The sequence below is a fragment of the Astyanax mexicanus genome, chromosome 4, assembly GCF_023375975.1.
Source record: "Astyanax mexicanus isolate ESR-SI-001 chromosome 4, AstMex3_surface, whole genome shotgun sequence".
In the NCBI taxonomy this organism is placed as follows: domain Eukaryota; kingdom Metazoa; phylum Chordata; class Actinopteri; order Characiformes; family Acestrorhamphidae; genus Astyanax; species Astyanax mexicanus.
In genome coordinates, this window is record NC_064411.1 from 39,297,174 (window position 1) to 39,313,825 (window position 16,652).

Sequence of the window (16,652 nt, forward strand, 5' to 3'; positions counted from 1 at the left end):
ATTAGCAATGATGCTAGCAGTGTTTGGCTTTCCAGTGATTTATAGTGTTCCAGGAGCAAAGCTAAATGTTTGATATGCGACACGTATAAGCAGCAGGTGTGGGGGTTTAATGGTTTGACATGGCGTGTTAACCTAATCAGAAATACACAATGCGGAGGGCCTCAGTATTTTTCAAAAAACAAAGCATATCATTCAGTGTTTAAGATGTAAAAGAAGAGTCTTTTAGAAGAATATTTGGAATGAAATGATAGGTTTTTGTAGAGAAAGGTTAGTTTCAGATTTTATTACAGCACGTCAGTGGTAAAATTATTATGAAAAATGGTACAAAATGTACTATATTCCCAAAAGTATCCACTTACTCATCCAAATCATTGACCTCAGGTTCCAAACACTTCTAAAACACACTATCTTCTATAGGCATTAGTGAAAAGTGAAAGAATGGGTCGCTCTCAGGAGCTCCAGTATGAATTCCAGTGTGGTTCAGTGACTGGATACAGCACCTGTACATCGACAAGTCCAGTCGTGAAATATCCTCACAACTAAAAACTCCACAGTCAACTGTCAGTGATATTATAACACAGTGAAAGAAGTGACTGGAAGTGAAAATTCTTACAGGATCATATACAGTGAACCATTTATGCTAACACACTAAAATATTATGATTTTGTACCAAGTAAATGTCCTTTTTAAACAGAACAACAATTGGGTATACATACAGAACCTTACATACTAAAGCATCTATGCTAACATGCTAATAATTTGGAATTAGCACTGAGCAACAATTACTATTGCTTACAGAATCATACATGGTAAAGCATCTACGCTAACACACTAATAATTGGGATTTAGCATCAAGTAAATGTTACTATAACACTGAACAACAATTAGAAATACATATAGGATCATATATGGTGAACAATTTATGCTAACATGCTAAAAACATTAGGATTTTGTTCCAAGTAAATGTTTGTGTTAGACAGAACAACAATTGGTTATACATACAGAACCTTCATACTAAAGCATCTATGCTAACATGCTAATAATTGGGAATTAGCATCAAGTAAATGTTATTATAACACTGAACAACAATTAGAAATACTTACAGGGTCATATATGGTGAACCATTTATGCTAACAGGCTAAAATATTATGATTTTGTACCAAGTAAATGTCCTTATTAAACAGAACAACAATTGGTTATACACACTGAACCGTACATAGTAAAGCATCTATGCTAACATGCTAATAATTGGAAGTTAGCACTAAACAACAATTACTAATCCTTATAGAATCATACATGGTAAAGCATCAATGCTAACACACTCGTAATTGGGATTTAGCAGCAAGTAAATGTCATTATTACACAGAACAACAATTGCTAATACATACCAAATCATACATGGTAAAGCATCGATGCTAACACGCTAATTAGTGTTATCCAGTGCAGTCTGGCGTATACGTGAGTGAATTTAGCTGACGCAGCCCACTGGGACGAGTGGAATTAGTTTCAGATCTATTTCTGCGCCGCTTATGAAATCTATACCAGCACGCGGAAAGTGCTTGTGTTTAAATGCGGCTATTAAAATATTGCAAATTGGGATCTCTGTCTAATTATCAGGCGTACGAGCGTACAATATCCCGGTCATTACTCTACACGGCCCCCTTTTTCAGGCTTAATAAGAAAAGGCAGTGGAGCATATCAAAACGCTATAACTCTCATTCCTGCCTTTGCCTCTCAGCTATTTATAGATGAGCAAAAGCATACACCCAACAACTATCATCTCCCTCATTAAGCAACGCTGCACTAAATCACCAGCGCACGCACACACACACAATTACAAACAAACACAAAACAAAGACAAATCCCTTCCAGACTCTGTTAGATATTGCTAGCGCAGCATATTAGCATTGGCAAGTTTCAGGGTTTTTTTATATTAAAAAAGAAATGCTGCAAGAACAATAAAAATAATAATGACACAACTGAACACACAGCACACATAAAACATGGGGTGTTTCTCAATACCAACAACTTAAAGAATGATATTATGTTCTTTTGAAAAATGTTCTTGACAAGTTACCTAATCTCTCAAACTCATTTAAACACCTACATTTACATTTACATTTACACCTGCATTTAGCTGACACCTTTTTTCCTAAATGAATTACAAGGTTATCCCTATTACAAAAGTGGACCAAAGTAGTGTTTGGAGTCCTGCCCAAGGACTCTTATTGGTAAGGCCAGCATTCAGTCACCCAGACTGGGAATTGAACCCCAGTCTCCCACATGATGTGCAAGCTCACTAGCATATAGTCGTGTTATCCACTGCGCCACACCAATAACCCACTATGAGACTGTGCACTTGCTTTTTATTTAAGCAATAGAACACGAGAGGGAGTGTGTTATCACGAATAACATCACGGCTGTGATTCGGTCGTAGGCACAAGCTGAAGGCGTGATAACACACAACCTCGAGTGTTCTATTGCTTTTATACAACAGTTTTTTTTTTTACAAAATGAATTAAGAAAATAAATCAAAGAACTTTAAGAAATTTAGTTTGAATATGCTTTAATATGGACTGTGCCTTCCGCCAAAAAGTAGTTCCACAACAACTGTAACAGAAATGAAACTTAACTACAAAAACAGTGCATGGTTCATACAGACTAACACCACGAAAGTTAGCCTGAAATCAAAATTGGGAATAAGCGAAGATGGTAACGTTAGGAGCGTGAAATAACACTAATACTCTCCTCTCCTGCTTTATGGAGTCGTCTACGCTGTGCATTTTTGAGCATTTCTGCTTGTTTTGCTGGGCGGAGTTGGTTTTAGCTAGCCGGCTGGACTGTGGTTAGGTTAGTGTAGCTTGCTTTAGCTCAGCATTAGCTTAGCTTAGCTTTGCCTAGTCTGGCTAGTTAGCGTTCTGGCTCTCAGATGGCAGTAACTGAGCGATTTTCTTTCCCTTTTTTTTCACAAAAACGAGTCAGCACTGCGGGCTGAGGGCAAGCGTGCCGTGGCTGAGCGCTAGTCTGTGCTAAGCTAACGCTGCTATGGGTGCCCTGTGTGTATACACCATTACTCTGCAACGCGTCGGCGGAGTGATACAAGTTTAGTGTGAGAAGGCCGTGATGTTATCCCATATATCAGCACGGCTAGAACACTTCTCAACCAATCAGATTGTGAGGTCGGAACTAACTGTTGTATAATATACTGTCTCAGACTGCCTTCATTGAGCTTAAAGGACCACAAACAATGCAGATTGTTTCTCTAGTAAGTGTAAAGTTCTAACAGCAAAAGTGCAGTTCCACTACAAATGAACAGAAATAATGTGATGGAAGTATGTAGGTGAACATTTACGTTTAAAAGACGTTGCTCAGACCATGGTTTTCAACAATCACTGCAACCTACACACAACAACACACAACACAAGTATGACAGTAATCAAGACAAATCACACAACATTCAAAGTATATTGGGGTCATGTGTTCTTGTTTATTAGCATAGTTGGTGTTAGCATACATGTTTATTTTATACATCATCAAATCAAATCAAATCAAATTTATTTGTATAGCGCTTTTTACAACTGGTGTTGGCACAAAGCAGCTTTACAGAAACATGATTACAGGACAAAGAGTCAGGCAAAAGATTAAACATAGAATATACATAATACAGAACCCCCAGTGAGCGCGGAGGCAAGGAAAAACTCCCTCAGAGCTGCAGGAGGAGGAAGAAACCTTGGGAGGACCAAGACTCACATTAAAGGGGGGACCATCCTACCACTGGTCAAACGGCTTTTAAATTAATTTAAAAAGTCTTTCATACATCCACATAGGTTTTATATATTCAGGTGTATAGCAGCTCCACAAATGGCTTATAGAGTAAGATGGATGATGAGCAGCTGATCTGTGGTGGTGGATGGAGAAGAGCTGACTTCAGTAACTTCCAGTCTGGCCAGACAGAGGACATGAGAGCCTGAGGGTCCAACATCCCTCGGTATCGGGTCAGACAGGTGGGCAGTCAGTAACTTGGAGGAAGGCAGAGAGATGGAATTAGTTTTGACTGGATTTATGTAAAACAGAGAATATAAAACATTATCAGAGTGTGGCAAATGACTCCGGCAGATCTAAATAAAACAGCCTAACTAAAGACAGAGAGCCAGAAGGTAACATAGACATGGAGGCTCCCTGATATGGACGTGGCACTGCCAGTCTAAACACATAACTAGGTCTCCCAAACACCAGGACTATCAGATGGCATGTACAGTTCATCATACTAGATAAGAGCTGGTGAAAAAAAAGAAGTCAATAGATATATACTAGCACACATTAATAATAATAATAATAATAATACATTTTTTTAGAAGTACCTTTCACAACACTTTACAAAATATATAAAAAAAGGAAACAAATCAAACAAAGGACAAATAACAAAGTGGAAAATTACAGATTATAGGCTAATTTGAACAGGTTTTGAGTCTAGATTTAAAAAGAAGAAGAGAATCAATGTAACTTTTTTTTTTTTTTAAATGGGAAATCGTTATGAATGAATGCCTATGACATTGCGCGCACACACACACACACACACACACACACACAAAGAGACCAAAGCAATTCAATTACATTTGATAAATGTTTGCTAATGTTGTTAGCATACATATGATTAGCATTGAGTATTCCTTTGAACTCAAATGGGATTTCCCCATGAATGGAATCATGACACCGCAACACATTCACACACACACACACACACTTTTCCTCCACACACACTTCTGTCATCCGACCCTCCAAAGTCGCCGGGATTACAGTACATCTGACAGTATTTCATGTCGGATTTGGGGATAAGAGAGAGGATTTTCTCTTCAAGAACTGAGCTTATCATCACTGCGAGAGAGCGAGAGAGACACTCTCAACAACCTCTCTCTCTATTTCTCTCTCTCTCTCTCTCTCTCTCTCTCACTCTCTGTGTTGATTTAGCTCTAAGTGCTTCCCCGACACGGCGCAGACCGGGTCCTGCAGGAGTTAACTGAAGCTAACTGGTCAGCACGCTTATTCCAGGTGTTACTCTGGGGGGACGCAGGACAGAGGCGGGCTTTAATTAAACTCATGGGCTTCAGCGACGAGAAAGCAAAACAGAGGAGTGATGGGAAATCTGTTATATATTTGTTTGAAAGTGTGAGCTGTTAGCAAGACAGATCAGGTCTAAATGAGTTCTTTTAGCATGTCTGTAGCATCAGATACTTTAGCTAAAGTTCCACCTTAAAACATTTAGGAGTTACAATCTGCCACCCATAACTGCTACAGCACTTAACTATAAATAAACTATAAGTCCTGAACACCTGTATCTGCACCTGTACTTTAGTTCCTCTACATCAAATAAAAAATACATTACATATTATCAACATAATACACAAATTACTCTTACCTGTTCACCTGCATTACTGCGGTAAATAAAACAATGCAATATAAGTTGATTTATTAGTTTATTAGCATTAAATAAACAATAACAGTGACTAAACACATTACAATATATTAATAATGGACTAAATAAGTCATAGTAAATACTGAATATTCAAAGTAGTTACTAAATAATTAATAGTGGAAACTTATTATTTCATTGTAGTTAATGAATAACCCATTATATTTGCTGAATAATTCATAGTGAATTACATTTTTAGTAGCTACAGAATAATTCACTCTGGCTACTAAATAATGAATATTGGACACTGAATCATTTATAATTAATTTATAGTGTATATTGAATCATTCAAAGTGTTAATTCATAATGGATACTAAATCATTTATAGTAGATACAAAGAAGTTCATTGATTAGTTACTGAATAATTAATAGTATATACTGAAGCATTTATAATTTATTAATAGTGGATATGGAATCATTTATAGTGTTTACTAAATAACTCATAGTGGATGCTAAATGTGTAGTAGATACAGAGCAATTAATTGTAGTTAATACGTAATTCATAGTGGATACAGAATAATTTAGTGTAGTTACTGAATAGTTAATAGTAGACACTGAATCATTTAAATTGTATTAATAGTGGATATTAAATCATTCATATTATTTACTAAATAATTCACAGTGGATACTAAATCATTTATATTATATACAGAACAATTCGCTCAAGTTGCTGAATAATTAATAGTGAATACTGAATTGTTCATATTAATTACGAAATAATTCATAGTGGATCCTAAACATATAGCAGATACAGAATAACTGTAATTATAGTTATGGAATAAATCATAGTGGATACTAAATGTACAGTAGATACAGAATAATTGTAATTATAGTTATGGAATAATTCATAGTAGATAATGAATGATTTGTAGATTTGTAGTTACTCAATAATTCATAGTAGTTAGTGATTCATTGTAGTTGCTCAACAGTTGTATTGCAGATAATAAATATTAATAATAGGATGCAGTGTAGTTACTAAAAACTGAATTGTAGCTATAGAATAGTTTATTCTAAACTCCCCAACTAATCTGTAAACTATTGAATGGTTTAACCTTTAGTACCTGAATTATTAGATTAGTAGTAATGTTCACATGCATTTAAAATAATAACTGTATTTATAAAATAATTATATATTTTTTAACTGTTGAGACACTTAATTGCAAGAGTGAAAATGCACTGTAATGTAATTACAGAAGTGAAAACTGAAGCTGACACACGTGTTACTGCTTAAATATTAAGTTTTAACAGACACTTCAAAGAAAGTTATCACGTGTTAGGAACTGCTGTATTCTGGATTTCGATGGCACGTATATGTTATACGATTATATATATATATATATATATATATATATATATATATATATATATATATATATATATATATATATATATATATATATATATATGATCATGTAACGTGCTCATCTTATAGTACAGCCAGCAAATATAGAATTATCATTTATTCATTTACTTACATACATTACATTTACATTTAATGGAAATTTAGCAGACACTTTTATTGTTTTTTCTTGGGCAGTATGCATCAGAGAGCAATCATCACCATTACCTCCCTTCTTCTCTCTTTCTCTCTCTCTCTCTCTCTCTCTCTCTTTCCTCCACACACACACAGTAGGACAGCAGCAGTGGCAGGAGAAAACATGACTCCGGGTCCATTCCACAGCCTCTCTACTGGAATGTGCGTAAACCCTGCAAAAGCAAAGAATGAAATAAATAAGGCTCTCTCTCTACCTGAGAGGAATCTTTAGCTCTTTTTCTGCTGCGAAAGATGGATTGCCTGAATTCTCCACCAATCACAACACAACACATTGGCTCCAGCATTGATTGATGAAGTATTTAAGTCGTCAATCTCACATCACCCGTTTTTTCCCCTCCTTTTTTTTTCCCTCCCTTTCTTCAAACGGTCGCTGAGAGAGGCTGCGGTGTCTGTACCGTCCATGTGATCTGACTGCTGCAAAACATCGCGCGTTTACAGCGGGTGAGGACGAGCGTATGTGCCCACATCTGTACAGCTACATATACATAACTGAGGCCCTCAATTACAATCCAATTAAACACATGCAGAAATCATCATGAATAAACCATGTCCAATCAACTGAATTTACCACAGGTGGACAGCAATCAAGGGCTGGAAATATCTTAGAGATGATCAAGAGCTAAATTTCAAGTGTCAAAGCAAAGGGTCTGAATACATACATTTTTTACTTATTTTTTTCATTTTTGCAAAAAGTGTTTAATCTCTTTTTTTCAATTCAACCAGGTTTGCAGTGACTTTTTTAAGCTTTATTTATAAGGAGAAAACATTGAAAGCTTGCCAATCATGCAGCGAATGTCTCATACGCTACTTCTCCAGTGGAGACCCTTATCCAACACCAAGACGGTGAATAACACTCTACTAGTAGAAATGTCTCCAGAAATTTGAGGTTCATATAAAAACTCCTCAATATTTCTAACAGTAAAATTGACTCATACAGAGTTAAATTTAGCACTGCCCTGGATGAATATAATCCCAGTCTCTACAGTTTTAAAATAATTCTAGACCACTAGAGTTTTTTTTTTTATTTTACAGTAAAATTACATTCAACACTATGCAGTCATATATTAACTGAAACTAAAACTCATTAGTATTAATCAATTTTAGTCCACAAGTCAAAACAACTTTAGATAGTGTATATTTTATATTAAACCAGCACCCTGTTATTTTCCCCAAAACTATATGCCAGAAAAAAACTAAAATACATTATAAAAAGCTACATTAGCGTTAGATACAGTGAGCTTTATTTATAACAGGAAAGAACACGAAAGACTGCCATTCAAGCAGTGATTCTCTCATTATATGCCAACTTTCCAATGGAGACCCTTCTCCACCTTCCAACCCAACACTAACAAGCATATAAACAAATATATAAACAAGCATATAAACATATGAACACGCAATTAAAACATACACAAACGACATAAAACCCAACCAAAGTATAACGTTGGCAGCAGAGGATGCTGGGAGGGAAATAAAAGTAAAAGTTGGAGCATTTAAAACAGAGTACACTGTGGGGATTTTCATTTTAAATCACACCTTGTCTGATAATGATAATTAACAGCCATTACAGTTAACACTGTGATTTTAACACTGTGTATTTTACTGTGTACATTAAAGAATATAGAACATTTTTTACAAAATCCACACATACACACAGTCTGTATACAAGCTAACCCTGCTAGCATCATTATTCTACTGTAAATGAACCTAAGCTTTGCCTCCACTAAACTAACTAAACTCCTTTACTTTACAATATCAGGGATTATCAGTTTTGGAATTATTGCTTAAACACTAAACAAGCAAGAGTAAGAATGCTAACACTCATTTAAACCATAAACTGTCATTTTTGTTTGTCTCTTTGTTTACACACAAACAAAAATATATATACTTTTTTTCTAGTACAGTTTAAATTATAAGAAAGCAGATTCTAAGTCTGAGTCTTTCTCTGAAGGAACAGTGCGGTCAATAGTTCCCCTGCAGATAATTTAACACAATGCTATTGACTGTAATAATAATGGGGGCTAACAGTAATAGTATTGATTGAGATGAAGTGATCTATTTAAACAGTGACCGTTAGCCATTGCCTAAGACCCTGACACACTACAAGCAATACATAATTTTCATAATTACCCCATATTTAACCCCGATTTGACCTCTACAGGCCAATTCCTGCTGATTCCTATTAGCATGTTTAATGCAGCTCGGCTAGCTGCTCGTTTAACTTGCTGGAAAGCTGTTGAAGAGGATGATGATGATGATGATGATGAAGCACAAATTCAGAATTCTACAGAAAATTCTACAGATATTGCTAGAAAGTAAGTATTGCAAGATGACAAAAGTACCGACAGATTTGGGGTCCTGTTTTTTTTTTTTATCTGTGGGGAAATGTGATAGCCCCCAGCGGACCCCTCAAACCTCCCCCACTGCTGATCAATGTGTGTGGTTAGTGGCATCTTCCTGTCTGGCCAAATGAATGGCTTCACTTTTTCTTTGGTTTCATTCTATTGATTTGTTTTATTAGCCCATTGATTCTGGCCTCTCCTCTTTGCTTATCAATATGAGAGAAGATCACACCAAGCAGAGCTCCGCTATGGTGGCATCCGTTTCCCAGAATCCTTAGGGGACAAAGCTGGTTTACATTATCTGCAATAAAGGAGAATGACACATCACTGCCTCACACAATGACACAAAGTCTAAGTGTGTGTGTGTGTATACACACACTTAACAAGTGTGAAGCTCAAATCCTGTTTGCACGCACCATATGTGCATTATGATGAAAGTAAGTGTAGATGAAAAGTGTGTGTGTGTGTGTCTTTGGTCACAGGAGTGTCCACCTGCTCTGGGCTCTGGCCTTGGTAACAGCCATGTCTGGCCATTCCCTTTAATTCCCTTTGAGAGCAGAACAATAGATAGGAAGTCATTTACAGCAGCGAGTGCGGCTGGGCTTCACGCAGGAATGACGGCTTTTCTTCCTGAAGCACTGAATCACTGATTCACTGCACCGTTTCACAACTTCACCAGCGCCAGAGAGTCACACTTCATATACTGTACACTTAATTATAACAGGGTTTAAAAAGAGGTTATATCATAATTATAAGTATAAGACTCAGAACAGGTAGTGGGATGCAAAGGAAGAGAATGTTTAATATCAAAAACATGAGTCAAAAAAACAAAGACAAAAGCCCTATCCAGATGGGATTAGTTTCTCACGGGGTCCTGGGGTAATTTTCTCTTTTATATTGGGGGGGGGGGGGGGGGGGGGGTGGGGGTGGGGTCCTCTGTGATTTTATTCCGTCTGGAACGACCATGTATGTGTATTTCTCAGACGTCCTCTTCCCACCATTTTTTCGCTAAAGTCGCTAAATAATGAGTTTCATCACCTTGTCTTTCATAAAATAGCTAGTTTCCACGGAGATTCACGTAAACACAACAGCGAGTGGAAACGGAGGAGCTACTGAACGCGATGTCACGTGATCAAGAAAGCCAAAAAAACTCACTGGTCCTCCTGTTATTTTTTTTATCACTGAGTAGAAGTATGAAATTTTTCACAGACGTCCCCCTGAGAAACTAATAGGGCTAAAGAGGTTTTACATTGGTAGATGTGGCATAGTGGATAACACCACTCTCTGCCAGGGAGCTACCACATCATATGGGAGTTGGGGTTCAATTCCTGGTCTGAGTGACTATGCTGCACTATTTCAATAAAAATACTTGGGAGTCCAATACTCTTAACACTACATTGGCCTACTTTTCCAAATTCAAATTATGTGAAAACTAGTAAAACTGGTCAAAATTAAATTTGTTTGTGTGTGATGTGTTTGTAATATAGCTTATATTTATGAAATACAGCTTTTAATTCTATGTACATGTTATTAGCATTGCCTTTGTACATTTCTTTGAGATGAGAATGACTCATGAATAGACTCAGACACACATATAGACAGACACACCCCCAAATACACACACACACACACACACACACACACACACACACAGCAGACATGTTTTCTCCTTCAGCTGTTACAGTTTAAAGTTTTACACAGACTGGAGCAGCACCACTGAAAAACAATGCAAATGTTTGCTCACTACAGCTCATCCCAGCAACTGTGCAGCACTACGAGTGTAACACGAGCCGGGTTCACACGGCCGAGGTGATCATGAAGAAACACTACTGTTACATTTCAGTCTGTTTCCGGACTCTTCTCTGACTAACTGAGAGGAAATACAAAAACTAACTGAAGTCGTGCAGTAGACAAGTAATCACACAGAATTTTTATTTTATAACTGCAGTGCAGAGCCCATACATTCACTTTCCTCCACCCTCATCAGCCTATCGTCCACATATAATCTATATAAAAGTCTGTATGCGCGCTCTATGGGTTGGGTCCACCAAAAGCCGCGACCTGTGAACACTCTTGAGGACATGCATGGTGTGTGTGCGGACAGATAGTGTTCTTTATCGCAGCTTCTCTTTTTTCCAGACGCTCCAGAGTGTTTATCCAGCTTGTGGGAATTCCTGTTGTAGGGACGAAGCCATCAGGCCTTTCCCATCCCGCCCGGCACGGCCCCGGCCCAGCCCGGCCAAATCTCACTCTCTCTCACTTTCCTCTTATCTCCCAGACAAACGGGTGGAAAGCCGACTCTGTCCGCTCCTCTCGAGTTCTCTGAAATGTATGGTCCACAGTAAACACTTTAGAAACGCATTAGGAATTCATTCATTTAACATTAAAATAAATATATATTAAATCTATCCATTAATTGTTAAAATAAAGCAGACACAAAATAGACAATCAGAAAAAAAATGTTCTATTTCAAACTGTTGTAAAATAAATTAGAACTATGCATTTTATATGGAATTTGATGCATTAGTTTATTAATAAGAAGCTAAAACTTAAAATATTTTTCAGCTCCCGGAACACCCCTTCCCAATACAACTAAATAAACAAACAAGCAAATAAATAAATCATTAAATAAATAATGAAATACCACAAAATAATCACTGAATAATTAAAAATAAAATAACCTGACTGCACTTTTTGTGCAAAGTCTTCCTTTACATTTTAATACAGTGGAATTGTGCATTTTCTCCCATAAATAGCTAAATATAGTAAATATAAATACATTTAGTTTCTCTAAAGAGAATATAAAAATAGAAAAAAAGAAAATTTATATATTTTTAATATCACAGATATTTTGTTCCATTTTTACAACTGAAAAACAAATGGATTTTTAATGCTAAACATTTTTTTACGGAAGTGGAAAACGCAAAAAAAAACAAAAAAAAAAAAACAGAAAAAAAACGTTTTTATTTGTTAACTATCTTTTATTTTCTAGTTGTTTCACTTAGCATTTAAATACAGTATGTGTTTACTTTCTAACTTTGTGTTTTAAAATGTAGCAGGATTAACCCCTTACACTCCACATTGTTTAACAACTGAAAACAGTGAAATCTGTAATTACTATAAATTCAGATTCAGTAACTAAATTACTTTTTTCGTAAGTGCTATAAAACAATAAAGAACACTGTAAAAGGTTTAATACAATATAAATAATTGAGAAACATACACATACACACACATGTACACATTACTATACATTTTTCTGATATCTGAGAATCTAAGTATGTTTCAGGCCTATAAATTATTTGAAAACACCAAAAAAAAGATATATATATATATATATATATATATATATATATATATAGTTTGGATCCATATAAATGAGTATAAATAAGTTATGTACTTATACAAGTGAGAAACTGAAGCACAGACCACCTGCGGAGCGTTTAGAGTTAAAGGGGTTAAATATGATTAGCGGGACGTCCTGTATCGGCCTCTTCTGTGTGAGGAGTGATGAAGAAGTTGAATTTGGAGGGACAGCCCCCATTAAATTCTTCCTTCCTTCCTCCCTCCTGGTCTTGATCCACTTTTGGCTTTTGACATTAATTAGCATTTCTATGCACTGCTTTCTCTACCTCTCTCTCCCCATAGCTCTCTCTCTCTCTCTCTCCCTGTTTTCTCAGAGGCTTCTGGCAGTAGTTTCCTGCTCTTTCATCTCTGTCCCTGGTGGTGCGACTGTTAGCTGGGCTGTGCTGCACTGCAATACCTGTAAGTGGTTGGGGGGCTGCTGGATGAGAGAGAGAGAGTAAAAGAGAGAGAGAAAAAGAGAGAGAGAGAGAGAGAGAGAGAGAGAAAGAGCCCAGAGGCTGAAGACTAAGAGATGAAAACGCTGGCACTGAACTACAGCGGCTAATTACACCTTCATTCAAGAGAGAGAGAGAATGTGGCAAGCATTACACCCCGAGCTTTTTCCGCCAACAACCATATCTGTGTCCTGCCGCCTCCCGCATTTTACATTTTCAGCCCTTTCCTCGTTTTGTTTGTGACTAACCACTTGTAGAACAAGCCTCGCCAATCCCAGTTCCTCTAAAACCACAGTTCTCTATATGTGCAAACATTATTTCAGCCCTTCCATCTCATATAATGATATATCAACCATTTCTTTTTTTTATATATTAAAAAAACAAAAATATGCTTTATATGTATATATATATATATATATACACATGTCTTCATTCATAAAGGCACTTACTAAAATGACTTAATAGTAGTAAACAGCAAAAAAGAATAAATCTAATTGTCCATAAAAGATAGATAGGGTTGAAGAAGGATTCATTGCGCTACTGAACCTTTCGCACTTTTTTCATATTTCACTGCTGTAGATAATCATGTACTTACTTGCAAATAATACCCATAACTCATTACTGTTATCATGGACATATTTCCATCCTGGATGTAAATTTAGCACCGATTTAACATTTATATTTCGTTTTTTTTTTGCTTTATTGTATATTTTCTACGTGGTAAAGAAATAAAGACACGTGAAACCGGTGAAACAAATGCAGACACCCCACCCTGCAAAAACTCATTTCAGGTAGGAAGCACCTTATAAAAGATGATTTACAGGATATTGTATGTAATTCTATTAAAATGTGGGAGACTCACTGAATTTCCGTGACAGGTGGGATTTCGGCAAATGGGTGGAACCACAAACAAATAAGAATCACCTTCTCATTTTACTTCTGTCAAATGATTTTCAAGTTAAAATGACAATATTTTAACATAAAGTTACCATAACTGTAAGCAAAATATTACATTGTGTAAAAAAAAAATTATCATTGTTTTTGGTGTCATGCACTTTTGTTAATAATCTTATATCATTGTTTGCCAATGTTTGTAAATTTAGTAATAAAAATGTTGTTATCTATAAGAAGCTGTCCTTGTGTCTTTGTGGTTTAATTTAATTTTTTAAATTTAATTTAATTTAATCATACATATTGCTACCATGCTACAACTGTACTGTATTGTAAATTATAACTGTACTTTACTGTAAATTACTAATAATAAATAGTTTACGTTTTGTTTTTACAGAAGAAACAACACATTTACAGCAAATACTATTTAGAAAATATAGCTTTTATCTTGAATTTAAGAATGTACATATTGTTTAACTTTAGAATGACTTCTCTAAAGTGAACTCAACATTCTAATTTTACAATGTAAACACTGTATATTGAGCTGCTCATGTTTTGAACTCTAAAAGAAAAACATGAAATTTCTGAAAAAAAAAGAAAAAAAAAATCTATGAACTCTTTAGACTGACTATGCAAATTGCCTACAACTGTACTAGTAGGAGGTTTATTTGCTGCAATAATTGCAATTGTAATACATTTAAACACATTTAGTTTAACTGAATGAGCGGCAAATAAAAACTTAACGGTTTTATATTTAAGTGACTTTATATTAACTAATCACTGGAGGCTTAAAAATATAATAAAATATAAAAAATACGTCCAATACGTGCAGGTCATTATTTGATATATTTTGAGATTTGTAATACTGTAATATGACTACATTATGACTATATATGCATATGATGATGTGATTATTATATAAAAATTGCACGTGTTGCTGTGTTTGTATGTTGCTACAGATCTGTATTAATCTGAGCACTCTCTGTACGCTGCAGGATAATCACCTGACCGCCCACAGAAACCAGACAGTAAACACACAAGCAGAAGTGAGAGATGGAAGCAGCACAGGATGTGCAAAAACGTTCCACTGTGCCAGCCGCTCTAAATCTCAGTCAGAAAGAGAGAAACAGAGAGAGAGAGAGAGAGAGAAAAGAGAGGACTGCTGACACTATGGCATCTTTATTTGAATAAAAATAATAAACTGAATAAATCTGAAGATCCTGATCTAAAAAGGCATTTACCTATTGAACATATATAGTAAATATTCAGTAACTACTGAGACACTACTGTGTAAGTTGTGAAGAGTTAAGAGTTAAGAGTTTAGGTATAAGCTCAAAGTTGCAATGTAAATGGAAAATGCACACAAAAAATGCTGTAGAAAAAAAAGCACTTTTCTACAAACGTATACAGAAACATGCATGTATAAAGATTTATTTAAAAATAGAATCTAAAATGATTTTAAAAAGTTAAGAACAGTGCAACACTGCGGTTACAGTTTAGAGGGTTAAACTAAAAAAAAAAACATTAAAATCAGTAAAAACCCACTGAAAGCAATTTTACAAATAAAGGTCCCACACATGATTCTTCAGAGAGTTGCCACAGCAGAACCACTTTTATTCTTTTTTAAAATAAAACGCGAGTTGTTTTGTTAAAGTATAAAAAATATTAAATTAAATAAAATTAAATCTTTAAAATAATCAATCACATAAACCTAGATCTGTACAGAAAAGTTAACTTTTACAGAAAAAAAAACAAAACAAATGGTGCTAAAAATGGTTGTTTGAAAAATGGCCCACAAGAACCACTTTGACATTTTGTAAAAGAGATGTGAACATTGTGTACAAATGAGTTATATACACTCAAAAAAAATAATATATAGAGTTGCTACAAAAAGTTCTTTATTGAAGTGATGCCACCGAAAATCTACTTTAAGCTTTGAATTTGAATTTGTTGTAAATGTGTTTAATTCTTGTTTAAAATATTTTTTTTAGTGAAAGTATAAATAAACTCTTAATTAAATCACACTTTTTTCTAGATCTGTACAAAAAAAATAAAAAATAAAATAAGAACGCGTGTGTAAAATAATGGTGCTACAAAAGGTTGTAAGAGACATGCCACAACCTGAAAGTGTTTTGCTAAAGGAAAATTGAAGTTTTTATGTATAGAGGTCCTATAAAGGGTTCTTTGCTGGAGTGATGCCACTGAAGAACCACTTTCAATTGCTGTAAAAGAGATGTGAAAGTTTTTCAGAAAGCCTAAAGAAATTTCTGTAAAACACTGTAAAACAAATATTATAGTACAAGTATTTTAAATAGAACTGCATTTAAAATTGTTAGAAATACTTTTACAAAAAATAGAGGGAACAAAAAATTTTCTTTGTTGGAGGGATGCGACTGAAAAACTATTTTAAATGTTTATAAAGAGATGTGAAAGTTTTTGTTTTGTGAAAGCCTGATGAAACTCCCAGTGTATTTTTTTTATAAAAAAATATATATATTTTTAATAGAACTGTATAAACCAAACTTAATAACACTTTTACAAATAGAGTTTAAAATTAGAATTTTAAAATGATGTACACTCTCATTACAGATGAA

General features: G+C 35.1%; 1 long non-coding RNA gene across 1 annotated transcript in view; it reads right to left on the reverse strand.

Moving 5' to 3' along the window:
• Positions 1-6,894: 6,894 nt before the first annotated feature.
• LOC111194555 (uncharacterized) overlaps positions 6,895-16,652 on the reverse strand; it is a 101,202-nt gene continuing 91,444 nt past the window's right edge. Inside the window, exon 4 of the long non-coding RNA XR_002651153.2 lies at positions 6,895-7,177. This is a non-coding gene — a long non-coding RNA (uncharacterized LOC111194555). The remainder of the gene's footprint in view (positions 7,178-16,652) is intronic.